This window comes from Myotis davidii, unplaced genomic scaffold (assembly GCF_000327345.1).
Source record: "Myotis davidii unplaced genomic scaffold, ASM32734v1 scaffold275, whole genome shotgun sequence".
NCBI classification, from domain to species: domain Eukaryota; kingdom Metazoa; phylum Chordata; class Mammalia; order Chiroptera; family Vespertilionidae; genus Myotis; species Myotis davidii.
The window spans coordinates 489,139-502,577 of record NW_006286592.1 but is presented as its reverse complement, the minus strand read 5'-3'; the positions used below and the strand labels follow the sequence as shown (position 1 = coordinate 502,577).

At 41.1% G+C, this 13,439-nt stretch overlaps 1 protein-coding gene and 1 long non-coding RNA gene across 2 annotated transcripts in view; one reads left to right on the top strand and one right to left on the bottom strand.

The window, feature by feature from the left end:
* The window catches only part of LOC102774536 (thrombospondin type-1 domain-containing protein 7B), a 250,599-nt gene that overhangs the window by 69,002 nt on the left and 168,158 nt on the right, over positions 1-13,439 (bottom strand). The gene's annotated exons all lie outside the window — the stretch shown is intronic.
* Positions 1-13,439, top strand: part of LOC107182192 — a 16,709-nt gene that overhangs the window by 822 nt on the left and 2,448 nt on the right. Inside the window, exon 2 of the long non-coding RNA XR_001512911.1 lies at positions 12,633-12,636. This is a non-coding gene — a long non-coding RNA (uncharacterized LOC107182192). The remainder of the gene's footprint in view (positions 1-12,632; positions 12,637-13,439) is intronic.

Below are 13,439 nucleotides of genomic sequence, written 5' to 3'. Positions count from 1 at the left end.
TCAGGCCAGCAGGAGGGAAGGAGCCATAGGAGGTGAGCCAATTGGGGTGGGATAGCTAAGGGGAGGGGCCGCAAGAGGTTGGCCGTCCAGGAGGAGGGACCGTGGGAAGTTGGCTGGCCGCAGAAGGTTGGCTGTGGGAGCGCACTGACCACCAGGGAGAAGTTCCTGCATTGAGTGTCTGCCCCATGATGGTCAGTGTGAATCACAGAAACTGGTTGGCCAGTCGTTCAGTAGTTTGGTCATTTAGGCTTTTATTTATTTATATATAACAGTACGTATATTTATATAGCAGTACGTATGCTCATTTGTGATATAACATGGTCTTCATACAGTGTATCATGGTAAAAAAAAAATCAAAAGCCACCAACCTAATAAAAATGCTTATCAAAAAATTCATTAAATAGTGTGTCATGATCATTATTGCAAAACTGTGTTTTATTATATATAATACTAGAGGCCCGGTACATAAAAATTTGTGCACTCGGGGGGAGGAGGGGTCCCTCAGCCTGGCCTGTGCCCTCTCGCAGTCTGGGACCCCTCCTGGAGATAACGACCTGCTGGCTTAGGCCTGCTCCCGGGTGGCAGAGGGCAGGCCCAATCCTTAGGTGCAGCCCCTGGTCAGGCTCAGAGCAGGGCCGATTGGGGAGTTGGGGAGACTCCCCCTGTCATGCACAGAGCAGGGCGGATTGGGAGGTTGCGATGCCACCCTCAGTCACACTCAAGGCAGGGTCGATGGGGAGGTTGCGGCGCCACCCCGTCACACTCAGAGCAGGGCCAATCAGGGGGTTGGGGTGCTGCCCATGTCACGCACAGAGCTGTGCCCATCAGGGGGGTTGGGGCTCCGTACCCTGTCACACACAGAGAAGGGCCCATCAGGAGGTTGGGGAGCTCCCCCCTGTCATGCAGAGCAGGGCGGATCAGGGGGTTGCTGGTTTGGGCACAAGCCCCTGTAGGGGCGTGCAGGAGGCAGGTGATTGATGTTTCTTTCTTATCGATGTTTCTATCTCATCTCTCTATCCATTCCCCTAGACTGTAAAATCACTGAAATATATTAAAAATTAAAAAAGAAAGAATTAATACAAAGTGCCACATTCAGCCTGGCCAGTGTGGCTCAGTAGTGGCTGTCACTGGAGCTGAGAGCCAGCTTTAGCTCTGAGGCTTGGCTCCAGCTCTGAGACCTCAGCTGCTGAAAGCAAGTATCTGGGTTTGTTTGGGTTCTATAATTGTAACACTATTGCGGTCCTGCTCACTCCAGCTCTGAGATCCCGGCTTGCTGAAAGCAGGGATCTGCGTTTGTTCTATAATTGAAACAATGTTGTGGTCCTACTGGCTGAAGCCCAGCTGGCTGAAAGCAGGTATCTGGGGTTTTGTTTAGCTTCTATATTTGTTAACAATGTTTCAAACTGCAAGCTCAGAAGCTGGCAAGGCTGGCAGGCAAATTTGGAGTCCTCCGTCACTGAAGCAAGCGAGCCTCATGTTAGCTTTGAGCTGTCTGGCTGCCGGCCGCCATCTTGGCTGGCAGTTAATTTGCATATTGCCCTGATTAGCCAATGGGAAGGGTAGTGGAAGTACAGCTAATTACCATGTTTCTCTTTTATTAGATAGGATATTTAATTGTTTTTTTTTTCACATATAAACTGTAACATTTTTAAAGGGATGGATATTCATTCTTTCTAGAATATTTGTCTCTACCATAAAAACTATCTGTCTCTTTAAACACTAGGATTCATTTCAGAACAAAATAATTATTAAATTAAGTTTGTTCCTAGAAAACTCACATTTATTTTCAATATATTTCAATATAGTTTAAATATAAACCTATAAGAAAAATTAATTTCTTAAACATATCCCTTCCTATAGGACAGTGATAGCAAACCTTTTTTTTTTTTTTTAATATATTTTACTGATTTTTTACAGAGAGTAAGGGAGAGGGATAGAGAGTTAGAAACACCGATGAGAGAGAAACATCGATCAGCTGCCTCTTGCACAGCCCCTAACTGGGGATGTGCCTGCAACCAAGGTACATGCCCTTGACCCTAATCGAACCTGGGACCCTTGAGTCCGCAGGCTGATACTCTATCCACTGAGCCAAACTGGTTAGGGCGATAGCGATCCTTTTGAGCTCAGCGTGTCAGCATTTTGAGAAACCTTAACTTAACTCTGATGCCATGTCACATATAGAAATTTTTTGATATTTGCAACCATAGTAAAACAAAGATTTATATTTTTGATATTTATTTTATATATTTAAATGCCATTTAACAAAGAAAAATCAACCAAAAAAATGAGTTCGCGTCTCATAGGTTCGCCATCACTGCTATAGGAAGTGATTAGGGGTTTAAGTTGAAACCTGCATCCTATCTAGATAAATTAGACCTAGTCAAAGGGGAGACCAACAGGGGGGGGTACCTGTATCAATTCTCCATATATTGAAGGAACAATTACATTCAGGATATTCCCTTCCACAGGGTTCTTTAAGACAGACTAGGAAGTGGAGTCAAAACTCAAAAACTGTTTTTCACCATTTAGGCATGTGCTAACACTAGTACACATCTATCATGGTCATAAACTGGAAGGGAGAGAAGGTGGAGTACCAGTCGGGGCACTCCAGCGGTAAGGCACCGGAAGCATTTCAGTATCTATGTTTTAACTCCTCTCATCTGTGATCTGGTCATTCTCTTTACCTTAGCCCACCTCTTCCGTAGCTACACCTGCTACTAGAATAGGGGTTCTGCAGGTTGGTCCCAGGACCAGCGTCAGCAGAATGAACATCATGCTGAAACTTGTTAAAATTGCAAGTCATTGTGCCTTATCCCACACTCAATGAATCAAAAACTCTGGGGATTCTATTTTAGTCATCAATTTACTGTGGCATGGAAACATGAAATAGACTGATGAATCTCAGAGGGAAGGGGGAGGGGGCTGGGAAGAGAATAACCAAAGAATTTAGATGCATATATGTACCCCATGAACACAGATCATACCTGAGTGAATGCTTGGGGCGGGGCCTAAACTGGGTGATGGAATACAAGGGGGTGGGGAGGGGGAGGGATAGGTAATACTCTCAACAATAAAGAAGAAAAAATCTGGGGGGTGAAAAAACTCACCACTCCTGGGGTGGGGTTGAGTAATCCATATTTTAATGAGTCATCCAGGTAATTCTGAAGTACTATCTAGTTTTAGAACCACTTTCTTCAAACCACGGTTTCAACTTCATATGTACAACAACAAACTCCTAGCTTCTTACCCCCCAGCATCCTCCTCCAGTCTTTCCTACCTCTGTGAATGGCACTCCAGCTGAGGTCAGAAACTTGGAAGTCATCTTTGACTCCTTTATTTTTCTTACCCCTTACAACCATACCTGAGCAAGTCCTTTCAGCTCTAACTTCAAAACAGAATTGATGATCTATCTACTTCTCACCATCTGCACCACATCTACCTTGGTCAAAGTCACCTTTCACTTAGATTATAGCAATAGCCTCATAACTGTTTTTTCTATTCTACAGATTATGTTGAACTCTAGGGCTAGAATCAACTTTTTCAAATAATACAAATTAGAACACTTAATTCCTCTCTTCCACACCCTTCAATGGTTTCCCAACTTAGCGTGAAAACCAATTCTGATTCTATGGCCTACAACGTCCTACAACATCTGGTCCTCCACTACCTGTGAAGCTCACGGCCTTCTATCCTCCTGCTTGCTCACTGCTCCTTTCGCCACTCTGGCCTCCGAGGTGTTCTTAGGGAACTCCAAGCATTCCCTTGTCTAAAGGCTTTTGTTCATGTTCTCCCCTTTGTCTGCAATGCTCTTCTAGTGCCTGCATGATTTGCTCCCTTATTCCTTCAGTCACTGTCCCCTATTAGAGAGACCTGCTTTGACCATGTGATATAAAACATCAGTAACTCCTCCATGTCACTCTTTGTCCCTCTATATATTTTCTTTTCCATATCACATTACTACCTGACATTCTATATATTAAATTAATGCTTTTGAAGTGGTAAAATATATATTAAGCTCCATATAGGCTGGGGCATGGTCTTGTTGATTGCTGATATTCTCAGGACCTGAAATAGATCCAGGCCCATACGAGAGACTTTCAACAGACAGTATACTAGTAATAGTGAGTGACAAGCATTGCCAGGGCACTCTGGCTTTCTCATTGGCTCAAATACAGAAAACAGTTATTACTTAGCATCCCCAGGACTTCGGGATAGTTAATGAATTTAATGAGTATAATAAATGTAAGTAATCTGAGTTTCTGGGAGTTTGGGGTTTTACAAGTACAGTGAACTATTATTATCAATGCATTTTGTACAGGTAAAAAGATAGCATGACATCATAGCAAACCTGACCAGAGATTAAAACAGTGAAAACTAAAGTGATCGCCAATCGGAAGGGCCAGAGGTTGGATTTCTGAGCCCTGGAGTGATCTGTTCCTTTGTACTTTACCCTAGATTTGAGGGGTCCAACAAATACGTATTAAAGAATAGGTTCGTATAGCTTCTGCTTGTCCTTTGAGAGTTTAAAGTGATAATAACAATGGAAACTATAAACATATTCTGGATTCTGACCTATATCCTAAATAATAGCAACAGGCAACATTTAAGAGTATGCACACATGCCTGGTACTGTAGTGAACTTTCCATGGGGATTATTTCATAAAGCCCTTCTCCCTTAATCTCACCTCCAAATAATCTAGGTGTATTTTATTTTTTTAAAATATATTTTATTGATTTTTTTACAGAGAGGAAGGGAGAGGGATAGTTAGAAACATTAATGAGAGAGAAACATCGATCAGCTGTCTCCTACACACCCCCCACTGGGGATGTGCCCACAACCAAGGTACATGCCTTTGACCGGAATCAAACCTGGGACCCTTGCATCCACAGGCCGATGCTCTATCCACTGAGCCAAACCAGTCAGGCTCTAGGTGTACTTTAATATCCTTGGTATTACAAATGATGAAATAGAAGCTTAGAGCATATAGCAACATTATATTCAGTGCTCAAGCCAAGATTTGAATCTGGGGGCACTAATTTGCTCCTCAGTATCCTCAATTGTATTGGTACTTGTGTAATATTTGATGGTAGGCACAGTGGGTAGAACAATGCATCACAGAGCTATATTGTGATTGTGGTTATTGGACCTGCTATTTATTTCAACCTGGAAAGTTTAGTATGGACAGTGGTAATTAGAGATAGCAAAGGAGAGAGAGAGAGAGAGCAAATGTAAGGTACTATCACTTATTAACTAACCAAAGAAAAAAAAAACAACCCAAGATAAATCACAGACTGAAGAACGGAGAGTCAGCTAGGGATGGAACAGTGAACACGGCCTGCTGCCTGACTTTAGGAACTTGCAGGTGCACCCAACCCAGGGTCCGGCTGATCAGATTTAGGGAGTTAATTGGAAGCAGGAGTGCCAGACATGTCTCTGTCAAATGGCACTGACAAGAGCAGGGCAGAAGCTATGATATAATCAAAATGATATAAGGCTCCTCATAAGGCTTTGCGGGCCTATTGCTATGAGGAAGTTAGGATAACACATAAATGTCAGGAGAGTGTTGCTTAGCTAAGATGTTTGAGTGGAGATTTTAGAATGGTCACAGACATCCCTACATAGTCCTTCTGGCTGGTATTTTATGACTAAGGTACATATTTATAAACCAATCAGAAGCCTTGGTACTGATGAATGATATATGGCATATCCAATGATAGAATCTAACATAAGAAACACATGCTGAGTTATCAATATTAAGGGTAACAAGGTATGATGCCTTCAAATGGTTCAGAAATAATAATAGTAATAATAATAATAGAAATAATAATAATAATAGAAATATACACACATATACCATTGTGTGTGTGTGTGTGTGTGTGTGTGTGTGTGTGTGTGTGTGTGTGTGTCTGTGTAGAGGGGTGGTAGAGAGTTAATCAAGCATATGTGGCAAACAAAATTTCAATGTACATATTTTCTTTTAGTTTGGAATATTTGAAATAAATGTTCTTAAGTAAGAGAGGACTATAAATGGCACTGGTGCACCAATATTCAGGAGATGTGAATAAATAATAAAAATGAAGCATGCATTTATAACTACATGCTACTGAGAAAACCCTTCAGTGGCAACTCCTATTTGAACCGAAGGCACACAGACTCTTTTAAAAAATATATATATTTATTAAGGTGACATTGGTTACTAAAATTACATAAGTTTCAGATATACCATCCTATGACACATCATCTGCATATTGCATTGTGTGATCACCAACTAAAGTCAAATCTCCTTTTGTCACCCTAGATTTCACCCCCTTCACCCTTTACTACCTTCCCACCTTTCCTTCACCACATGCTGTTGTATGTATCTATGAGTTCTTATTTGTTTATTCATTGCTTTCAGTTTTATATCTGACATATAAGTTAAATCACAAGATTCTTAATGTTTTCTGTCTGATTTCTCTAAGCACACTGTTAGTCTCAATCTTTCCCACTCTCTTGCTTTCTTTCATCTTCCCCTCTTCTTCATCTTTTATTTTCCATTCTAGAGGCCCAGTGCACAACATTTGTGCACCGGGTGTATGTGTATGTATGTGTGTGTGTGTGTGTGTGTGTGTGTGTGTGTGTCTGTCCCCTAGCCCTGCCTGCACCTTTTCACAATCCAGGACCCCTCGCTCCTTATTACCCACCTGCTCACTGCTCCTCACCTCTTGGCTCACTGCCATGGAGGCGGGAGAGGCTCCCACCACCACTGCTCCGCTCCAGCCGTGAGTCACTGCTGCGCTCGCCAGCCGTGAGCCTGCCTTCTGGCTGAGCGGCTCTGCCCCTGTGGGAGTGCACTGACCACCAGGAGGCAGCTCCAGTATTGAGCGTCTGCCCCCTGGTGGTCAGTGTGTGTCATAACGACTGGTTGTTCCACCGTTCGGTTGATTTGCATATTAGCCTTTTATTATATAGGATGATGCTTACATCTCTTTCTTCACTCTAATCCCCAAGCATTCACAGACCAAATGAAAAATCCAGCCAAAATAAGCTATAACCCTACCTGGTTTGGCTAAGTGGCTAGAGTGTTGGCCTTCAGACGAAAGGGTCCCTGGTTCAATTCCGATAGAGGGCATATGCTCGGGTCGGGGACTCATTCCCCTGTGGGTGGCGTGTAGGAGGCAGCCAATCAATGATTCTCTCTCATCGTTGATGTTTCTATCTCCCTCTCCTTCTCCTTTCCTCTCTGAAATCAATAAAATTATTGTAAAAAATAAGCTATAAACTGCACTGCGGCTTCTGCCTGTGCTGGACCCCTGGATGCTCTCTGGAATGGGAATCCCAGAACAACAGTTCCGGTCTCTGCCAGCAGGGTAGGAGTGCTGGGCCACTCTGTAGGCCCCAGAAGACTAAAAGAGGGTCACTTTTGTGTGTTCCTTTTACTGTTTGTGTGTCTCCCTCTCTTCCCAGTCCCCACCATAAACCAAAGAAAAGTGTCACACACTGCATCTAGAATGTGTCTGGGCTCTCTCTCTCCTGTTGCCTTTCCTTTCCCATAGGAAGATTATTGGCCCCTTTCCCGTAGGAAGAACCTCACCCTTGGTTAGCCAAAGCCTCTTGATCTGCTAGCAGCGGTTCTCAACCTTTGGGTCGTGACCCCTTTGGGGGTCGAACGACCCTTTCATAGGGGTCGCCTAAGACCATCGGAAAACACATATATAATTACATATTGTTTTTGTGATTAATCACTATGCTTTAATTATGTTCAATTTGTAACAATGAAATTGGGCGTCCCCACGACATGAGGAACTGTATTAAAGGGTCACGACATTAGGAAGGTTGAGAACCACTGTGCTTGAGGAAGAGGTATTATTAAGTTCCATACCCAGACTCACAACACAGAGGGCGCCCCGGAGACTCATCTAGGTTTATTCTTTCTATTCACACCATTGTTTTAGGCTGTCATTCTTAATCTTTTCTTTTTTCTTTTTCCCCGTTCTTTCTCATTACCTTTCCACTCTTGCCGAAGTAAGCCTTACTCATCTCTGAGGTTTCCATATGGACAGTCTCTCACTAGAAAATTTACTGATCCTCCAAGGGCTTGGAAAATGGGCCAATATAGGCTCTCATGACACCCTGTGCTTTTCTCTTTTAATCATATGATTCTAGTCCTCTGCTCTGTTGAAATTGTTTAGAAGCTTTATGTGTTTCTCATAAAATCAGGTATGTTTCTTCAGGACAAGGAATCTTCATCGTCATAGCCTAACATAGCATTGTCACATAGTAAGCTCTTAATACTTGTTGAATAGAAAACATTTACTATTTATTTCTGGACTTATGTGCTAGTCACTATGTTAAATGATTTAGACATATCAATCCCTGCTCTAACTTCCAATTTTCCTGACTTTGAGCTTAAATAACTTGCCCAAAGTGCTAAGAAGGGAGACAGAGAGGGAAAAAGAATGCAATGCATTTGGGCTATTTCTAAATCTCAAATGTATTTTCTACAATTGTCTCATTAGCATTGCTATGGATTTAACACTTGCCTTTCAGCATAAAATTTAGCATCTGGAAAATAAGACACACAACTGCATTTTATCTGAGGGCATTTCTGCAACAGAAAAATAATACTGGGGATGGGAATATGATCTCCATAAAAATCTATAATTATAATTAATTTGAAGTTATGAACACTCAGAGCATTTGTATCTGCAATTCCGGCATTATTATTTTCTATTAGTGCCATATAATAAATGTAGTGTTTTAAAACTTAAAATAACCTTACAGGTAAATATGAAGAACTAGAAAATACTACTGGGATATGATAAACACAACATAGTAAAGCACACTACATTTTTTTTAAGAAACTGCAGTTCACGGAAAATTATTCATAGGTATTTTTCAAGGTAATATGCTAGTGTAACATAAAAGGAAAGGAGGTTAAGACTCAGAGAGAAACACATACATTTTAAAAAGCTGAAGTGTGTACAAAAACCAACAAGAGGTTTCTATGTCCATTATAACTCCTCAGACATACCATTCTGTGGAGAGGTTCCTGGCAATCGATGCTGTAATGTGCCATTGGTGGAAGTACATTTTCACATTCTTTTACCAGGCAACCAACGTGGGGGGTGGGAATGATGCAAAGAATGACTTATAGAATAACCTTCATGTACTGGAAACATGGTTAAAATTCAAAGTGGAAATCTGGCCTTTTCTCTTGGACATGAAACACACACTTGGGATGGACTAGAGATCACAAGTAACATAGGATGCAGATCACAAACCGAACTCAAAACCGCTAACACGTCGTAGTTTGATACTGACATTTTAATAGCTGCCATGATAATGAAATATCATTGACAGTAAAGACAGATCTCAAATAGACCAAGAAGAGGAATTAAATTATTTAAGAAAAATTATATTTTACATTTCACTATTTTAAAAAGTTGAAATAGCCGCTCCTTTCGTATTTCCTGAAGAAAACTCTGGACCTTCTTCATAAAGCTATGATCAATGAGAACTGTTATAAGTGAATTTGGGTCCAGGCTCTGTTGTTTTATAATTTTTGGTGTTACTAATTTTTATGCATTTGTAGCCACCAAAAAAAATCACATTCAATATTTCAAAATGTATTGCCTTTTATATATCAGTGCACTGAGTTTCAGAGTGTCAGAGACCTAGCAAAGTCACATGGCCTAAGCCGAACAGACACCAGAACCTTGAAATCCTGCTCTTTTCTGTTCTGCTCTCTTCTTGAATGCCAAAGCACAGCATGAAGTACTGTCTTCATATACTTGCTTCATGAATGACGTTTTACCAATATTAATTCAATATCAAGAAGAATAACTTTATTATTATAACAGTGGCTAGTCTTCATTTCCCATTTTAAATTATATGGGTGACTAAAATCTTCCAAATAGACTAGGCCAGTGATGGCGAACCTTTTGAGCTCAGCGTGTCAACATTTTGAAAAACCCTAACTTAACTCTGGTACCGTGTCACACATAGAGATTTTTTGATATTTGCAACCATAGTAGAACAAAGATTTATATTTTTGATATTTATTTTATATATTCAAATGCCATTTAACAAAGAAAAATCAACCAAAAAAAAATGAATTCGCGTGTCACCTCTGACCCACGTGTCATAGGTTCGCCATCACTGGACTAGGCAGTGATCTGGATGTTCCTATGTCAAAATTATTCCATTAGAAAAGTTAGAGATTTCAAGAATCTATTTCAGCACATTGTAATTATGAAGGGGGCCATTGACAGAAATCTATTTCCTTAAGAAACTAAAGGCAATGCCTCTAGAAATAAAAGTCATTTCTCCATGTTTCTGTTTCTTCACTCAGAGACGTACCCTATATAATTCACAGTGAAGTGAAGGCAATGCAATGAGATCAGTCTGAGAGCCCTTTGAAGAACAGAATCATTCTACAAATGCAAAGTGGCGTTGGCCTGACTGCGATTATGGGGCACTCAGGAGAGGGGAGGGGGTCATGCTGGACTGGGCCATGAGAGAGCAGTTCCTCAAAGCACCTTCTAAAGGAAAACACAGGCCATCCAGTTCCAACTCATCCCCAATTATCCTGAGGTGGGAGCCACTCAATCAAGTGCCACCAGAAACAAATTGAAAATTGGTGGAGCACAACATAGATGACAATAAACTCCAAAATGCAAGTCGGGGAGCATGAGGACAGCTGATAGCCTGTGTGGCACAAACAGAACCTCCCGTTGCAAGGATTCTCCACTTCCAGTTGACGTGGACGCAGAGGGAAAGGATATGTATAAAGGAGAACGAGGAGTGTATTGCCTTAAGAGGCATGGCGTGTTCCCTTAGCTGGAGGCCCGTGAAGACCAGAAAGAGGCAAAGGAAAGCAATAGGTAAGGTGGGAGGTAGCAGGCCACTGTAAGTTTGGAAACTCAAGCGCAGTTAATGGAGACAAAATTTCAGAGCATTCGATTGACTAGACATGACAGCTTTTCAGATTAGAACAGTATGAGCAAGTACGGCAGCTGAAAGAATACAGTTGCCGTATTTTGAATGAGGGACTATTTAAAATTCAGAGCCTGCAACCTTGGGTAGGATGAGTCTGATTTGTTATTTCACGTCTGCATCTTTCACTTTCCTCACTAACAAAAAGGGGGTAATAATGCTATGTGAACATTAAATGATTTAATACATAATCATTTATTTCTCTCAGGAACCCCTATCACAGGTTTGTGTTTGATTTTAATTGACTTTTACTCATAAGAGTGGTTCCAAGAAAACATTGAAACCAATGGTCTACACTTTTTCCAAAGGTGAATGGTGAATTCCCATTTTGCTTCTGATGTGTCCTGAATTCTAATGAAATTGATGGAGTTTGGAGTAGACAAAATGTGTCTGCTATGGTTCCTATATAAGTACAATGGGGCCTGACTTAAAAGTGACTAACGAGTTTTTCGAGATACGAGCCGTCTCTCGGCCGATTTTTTGCTTTGAGTTGTGAGCTAAAATTCGGGTTATGAGCCACCTTCAGATACCCCATCGCTAGTTGGTGCAGTGAACATTGCAATGAACACCCCAACATCAGCCCAGCATCACGTCTCACTCGTTCACTTTAATGATTTGACATATGAGTAATTTGAGTTACGAGCTCCATCATGGAACGAATTAAACTTGTAAGTCAAGGCGCCACTGCATTGTGTGCATGCGTGTGCATGTGTGTGCGCACGTGCGCATGTGTGTGTGTGTGTGTGTGCGTGTGTATGGGGGAGGAGAGAAAAAGGGGAGAAGGATAAGGGAGGCGGAAGAGAAAGAAGAAGAAGAGGGGAAGGGGAAGGAAGAGGGGAAAAGAGAACATAAAGGCGGCCAAAACATTGAAAAATATTAACTTTTTGTGGTCCTAAGACTGCTGGGAATACCCAAGTGTTCCAGGAATGATAGCTTAGTAGGAAAAAGGCCAAAAAGAAAACCCATAAGTGAGTAGCCAATATGAGCAGTGAAAATCACTCATATGCTTCCAGTATATTTCTTCTTGTTATACATTAAATTCTTTAGCTTCTATTAAATAGCAAAGCTTTATAAAAGCATTCAAAATAAATTTCTTTGAGCTAGATGCTTGTCGATATCATATGAGAAGAGATGAAAAAACAAGAAAAAATCCCTAAGGTTTTCTTTAGAGGGTTGTAAATCATTGAATTATGAGTTACACAGATATTTACAAGCTTGGCCTAAATAGAGTATAGTAATCTGTAAATGCTGTTCAAGTGATTTATGGGGCAACTGTTCTATCACATTAACAATAGCAGGAAATGCGTTTAATTTATTCTCAGGGATGCACATTTATGTTATTCACAACAAGCCATTTATGGGGAAATGTGCAACCCTTAACTAAGAGTGAATGAATCTCTAGTGGGTTTTGAACAGTTATAACTGTCAAATAAATGCTCATATCCCGGCTTACTGTGCAGGCCAATGTAAATGCTCACTAGCTATCCTGTAAACACTCTGTGCTGTGAACTCGTGACCAGCCCTGGGATGCATGGCAGAATCAGTAGCCTGAAGTTGTCTGGGTCCTGAATAATAAAGAACTGACACTCCTGGCTGAAATTTCACAAGAGCATGAAACAGAAAAGCATCCTTTATACCTGATCCCACAGTCCAGATTTGTCGGAAGTGGCAGAGTGATAATTTAAGGTTCTAAGGACCTCTTAGCACTTTTGGCTGCTGTCTGGAAAGTGAACCATCTGACAGTCTACCACATCAAGATGGAAATAATATCCTGGGCCTTCCTGGGTTCTTTATCAAAGTATACACATGCATACGGTTTGGTGGCTGAGATGAAGAAGAAAGGGATAAAAAAAAGAGACAGGAACAGGGATGAAAGCGATTGAGAGAGGGAAGAAGTAAGAGACATAAGAATAGGGAGCCCCATGCTAAATTACCAGTGGCCTTCATATGTTCTATCATTTATTTCTTACAGGAAACCATGGAGATATAGTTACCCAAATAACTATGTTATTTATGTGGAAAGTGAAGGCTTTTGATATAATCGAAATCCTAATACTCAATCTCTTACCAGTAAACAGTGTAGCCCTGATTTAAAATGATTAATTTTAAACTGGAATTGCAGCCTTTGTAGGTCTTAGCTTAGAAAACCCAGAACAGAATGTTGCTCTTTCATGAATTTAGACAGCTAAGCTTTGTAAAATGGAATTATTTCATGTGTTAGAAATAACACAGTGCATTGACTTTGGGTAGTTTGTTCTTGACGGTGGCCCCAGTTTCTCTAGCTACATGTTCTCTGTCTCTTGGCCACTGGACAGATCATTCCTTTGATTATGCAAAGACTCAAGTGAACTAGAAGCCTGATAAATTCTCTTTTAGGGAAACAATACCTCACAAACAACCACCTTCTCTTATAAAATAACTAGAGGCCTGGTGCACAAAAATCTGTGCACTCGGGGGAAAG